Genomic DNA, 5,158 nt, shown 5'->3' with positions numbered 1-5,158 from the left:
GAAAGCTACACTGCTCAGTTATTGTCGTTTTAAAAAGGGGACTGACGGATTGTGTCAGACATACAACCAAGCTACCTGTTCAGAACGACTATACGTTATTATCATGTCAGCATTGATCTGAATGAGCACGCGATACAGCGGCTCGTGCCGTGACAGCCTTTAAATACCAGCCCAGACGTCATGAACATCATTCCACAGAAGAAAAGACAGATAGAAGACGACAGATAAAGTAAGTGACATATATTAACCCGTCTTTATACAGAGTTTATTTCGATAATCTACTTTAAAAACACTCGAAAGTATAATCATTTATATAATAAAACCAAACGAAAAGTAAATGTTGTGAACGGCGGCGGAACATTCGAACATAAAATCAGTAGGCCAAAGTTTGCGCAGTCACGACGTCAGATTAGTTTACCCGTAAAAAGAAAAAAACGAGCAATGTCTGAGAAGAAAAAAAAGTACAACCTAAAGTTCAAGCCGTCAGTGGTCAAGTTTGCTGAACAAAGTGTTAAACTTCAATAATTGTTCGTAGTCAATTTATAAAGTCCATTTATTTAAGCTCTCAACAGCATAACCATATCACATCGGCGGGAAACACGGCACGCGCAAAGCCTATCCATGGAAACACCATCCTCTTTCACCCCCAACCACACTATGAAGAATCGTTGCGGTAACAACCAATTATTACTGAGAGAAATAGATATTCAAATTCTATGTACAAGTCGAGAGATATGTCAAAGGTTCTTAGTTTGTGTTCACTGCTCAATTTATAAGGTCCATTTATTTTAAGCTCTCAACAGCATAACCATACCACATCGGCGGGAAAACACGGCACGCGCAAAGCCTATCCATGGAAACACCATCCTCTTTCACACCCAACCACACTATGAAGAGTCGTTGCGGTAACAACCAATTATTACTGAGAGAAATAGATATTCAAATTCTAGGTACAAGTCGAGAGACATGTCAGAAGTTTTTAGTTTGTGCTCACTGCTCAATTTATAAAGTCAATTTATTTAAGCTCTCAACAGCATAACCATACCACATCGGCGGGAAAACACGGCACGCGCAAAGTCCATCCATGGCATCTGCAGACCACAGCCAGTCTGCTGTCGTCATAGCGGTTACGTCTTTGTGACCAAACGCAGTTATAGGCCTACCACTCGGCCACCGGACAGTTTGCGCGCATTCTTTGAATAATGCGCGGGTTATTGGTTAATGTTAATACATGTACGGTAATATTCATACTGGTTCAAATAATAAATGTGATGGTATTCCCTATCTTTGCTGAGCAAGAATTTTCAGCGATTGAAACAAATAAAGTAACCCTGGCTATTAATTTAAGTTTGACGGTAATGGTCATAAATGAACACCTTAAATGGAGTAGAAAAAACATTTGTGTATTTAAAAATAATAATAATTAAATAATTTAAAAATATATATATATATATATCTTACCTTAGTTATCTTTGCGGAATGCGCCACATGCTATGCTCCGTTAGCGTCTGCCTCGTGGACGGGGGAGGTCTAACTGGCCTACTTCAACGGAGCTAGTCTTATCTATGCTAATGTTAACAGTAGCCTTTACCAACCGTTGTTTGGAATTGTAAGCACAGAGCGAATAAACTAACTTCAGGAGTCACTTAAAATACTGAACACAGCTGCTTGCGATGGACGTTAAAAGGGCCGTTGGATAAGACCGTCGTGCTCCCATGCAGCATGCACGCACTGTCTGCAGCAGTAACTCCGGAACTTCTGGAACAGCATCATTTCACCTCTTAAATAGACGCGAAAAGAGGGGGGCGCCCTCTGTTGGCAGGAGGGGACAACAACGGGATATCTTTATTATCTGGGTCGTTCTTTAACTTTATATGCTACTAGGGTGTGCTTTTACTTATTTAATCTTAGCTTCAATATTAAACTTGCCTCTAAAAACTGTTTTTTTTCTCTTGTATGTATTTTCAGAAAATGGCTTTCAACAAAAGAACAGAGAAGCTGTACACCGACACCTTCAAAGTGGTGATTCTGCGAGAGACGATAAAGGTGAAGGAGTGGAACATCTCGGAGGAGGAGGCATTGGCCGTCACCACACTGACCAACTATGCCGCTGGGGTGTCTGATGGGAAGAGGGCAACTAAATTTATAATGTTTGAGGAATTGGCTAAGGGGATAGAGGAGGGGAAGTCTTACAGGATAAAAATTTTTGGGTGGAGCAGTTACGGGGATATTAGAAGTAGAACAATGCTGACAAGGCATCAGACCGTGGCCTACATTGCTGCCCCGGTCCAAGTCCCCGCCCACCTGGAGGCAGAGGCTCGGGGCTTAATATGTCCCGAGTCAATGCTCGTCCCTCTGCGGGAGATGGCAGAGGTCGAGGAGACGACGCTGCTGACTGTTCAGGGCTGGGTCAAAGAAGTAAGTTATAATTTAATTTGAATTAAATTATAATTAAAAATGTTGAATTATAATTCAAATTTAACCCCTTGACTGGCACAGTTTGCAGAAACCCTCTCTTATAATGGTTGCAGCAATTCTATAAAAACACAAACACAAAATACTAAAACCACTTTCTCTGTGACATTATTTTCTATAGCTTACATTGGAATCAGTCATTAAACATCTTACAATGGTATTGGATAAAGGTGACCTATATTGGAATAAAGTTTAGAAAAGAAAAATCTATACTTAAAAATCATACCGCTTATCATGCATGAAACTTTGTTTTACTGTCATCGCTCAGATAGAAAGCTATCTGAGTTGTGTGGTAGTAATGCCATTTTCCCATTTCTCATTTAGCTAGGTGCGTTCCACCCGCAAACAGCGGCCGGTGGCACGCCAGTGCCTCGAAGGGCCGTGGTGCTAAAAGATGTAAGGAATTGATCATAGAGTGTGCTCAGTAGTCACTTTGTTAAATTACTCATTTTGATAGCTCCTTTTATACAATTGCATATCTTTTCAGCAGGTGAAGTAAAAGTTCAAATCAGTGTCGGCCTTAAATAAGCACTGCTTACGTAGCCTGTTTTATTGTGGTAAGGGGATACAGAGGTGGAATTGCTACTCTGGAGGGAGGCCAACCTCACACCGTTAGAGGTTGGCCTCCTTATAAGAGTGACCCATCTGCGGGCGAAAAGGAGCAACTGGGGACTGAGCCTCCACTCGTCAGGGCACACTTCAGTGGAAGTGAGTAAATGACAATAGGCTATACATTGTATTGATTGTAAAGCATTTAGGTGTAACTTTTTTACTCTGCATCCAACAGGCGCGTCCAAGCAAAAACTAATATATTAATTTCCTGTAGGTTATAAATGGAGACAAGGAGGTCCAGGTCGTGGGGTACAGGACCCTCCCAGACGGTGACATGGAGGTCCTGGACCCCATGGACAACGAACATGTCGTTCCAAGGGCCATGTGGGATGCAGTGATTGGAGAGACCGTCCCAGCCATACCTTTCAATTTATTATTTACTTTTGAAAGGGCAAAATTACTCCTAATTAATTTAAGAGAGGAGTAGTCATCGCCCCCCCCACCCCCCCCGTTCGAGTTTTGTTATTGGTTAAGGACATTAAATCATTATTTCAGTTTGTCGTTGTTGTCCCATCATCATTTTTACTTTCAAATGACGTCACCGCAGCACGAATACTCATGACAGCCCAGGTTTTCCAGATTATTATTGTTTCGAAGCCTGTCTTTGCATTACAGGGTTGATGTTACGATATGATATCACAGACATTACGTAGTAATACATCCAGGATAACCAAAAAGATAAAATATATAAATAAATAACTTAGGCCGCAGACATTTAATGCAAGCTACCAGCTTCATTCATACGTATGGCTCTTCATACTTCACAAAGAATTTCATTGAAAGCTCAAACGGTTTCAAATCTCCTTCAACATCCATTGTACCATTTACGAATCAAATCAACACATCGATAAACAGTTGCGTTTAGTCAGAAAACAATGAAATAATCTGCGACAGAGATTATGGATTTATTATTTATTAAGCAGGACAGTGATTTTCAACCAGTGTGCCGTGCCGCGAGAGATCGTCAGGTGTGCCGTGGGGAATTTTCTAGTATCACCTAATTAACCATTGTCGGGTGTCTGTGCTGTAATAAAGTATCGCAGATAAGGTTCCCTAATTTTCGGACTGTAAGCCGCGCCTTTTTTCCCATTTTTCGATTCTGCGGCTTATATAACGGTGCAGCTGATCAATGGATTCTTACAGCTAACTCTATATAAATCACAAAAACAACTCATATGAATTGATCCTCTTCAGTCTTACTTTGTACTTGAGGCCTTTTTCGGGAATCTGTTGGAGAGTGGGAGCACTCGAAGGTCTCTTAAAAAAATCGCCTGACATCCATGGCTAATTAATGACAGGTAGGCGGGCATGATAATACACAACGCGTAGGGCCATGTGTTTACATACTTCCTGTTTACATATTTTCCTGGATCCGGATTGGTGTTGCCGCCGCAGCCGCAAGGCACTGATTGGAGGGTCACAGACCATAATAGCATAGGCCTGTAGCGCAGATGAAAATGATTCAGATTACGGCGTTCATTTGTTCAACCATATGAAACTTTGTTTTAGGTGTTTTTAAAATGATACCAAATTTATTTCCGATTATTCCAACGGCAGAATACAAGGCACAGGGAACTTTGAGGTTCGTAAACGCTATTTAGAGGTGCGTAAACGCTATTTCCTTAATTCCAGAGGTGCGTAAACGGTGTTTTACGTGCGTTTACCCTCCACTACAGCCCTGGTAACAATCAATTATTACTGAGAGAAATATATATTCAAATTCTAGGTACAAGTCGAGAGATATGTCAGAAGTTCATGAAGACTCTCAAAAGCAGCATTTGATGCAACCAGTCTTTTTGTACATGTCAAATACGCATAAATTAAACACTATAACTCTGTTACTCACAACATTCAAGAAGCTACACTGCTCGATTATTGTCGTTTTAAAAAGGTGACTAACAGATTGTGTCAGACATACAAACCAACCTACCTGTTCAGACGATATTAGGCCTATAGGCTACGTTATTATCATGTCAGCGTTGATCTGAAGGAGCACGCGATACAGCGGCTCGTGGCGTGACAGCTTTAAATACCAGCCCAGACGACACGAGCGTCATTCCACAGATGAAGA

At 41.2% G+C, this 5,158-nt stretch overlaps 1 long non-coding RNA gene across 1 annotated transcript; it reads left to right on the top strand.

Moving 5' to 3' along the window:
* Positions 1-2,218: 2,218 nt before the first annotated feature.
* Positions 2,219-3,655, top strand: LOC115557743 (uncharacterized). The gene is made up of 3 exons (XR_003979239.1): positions 2,219-2,418; positions 2,800-3,183; positions 3,302-3,655. It is a non-coding gene; the product is annotated as an uncharacterized LOC115557743 (long non-coding RNA).
* Positions 3,656-5,158: the final 1,503 nt, after the last annotated feature.

Source organism: Gadus morhua, chromosome 2 (assembly GCF_902167405.1).
Source record: "Gadus morhua chromosome 2, gadMor3.0, whole genome shotgun sequence".
NCBI lineage: Eukaryota > Metazoa > Chordata > Actinopteri > Gadiformes > Gadidae > Gadus > Gadus morhua.
This window is presented reverse-complemented; position numbering and strand designations above follow the sequence as displayed.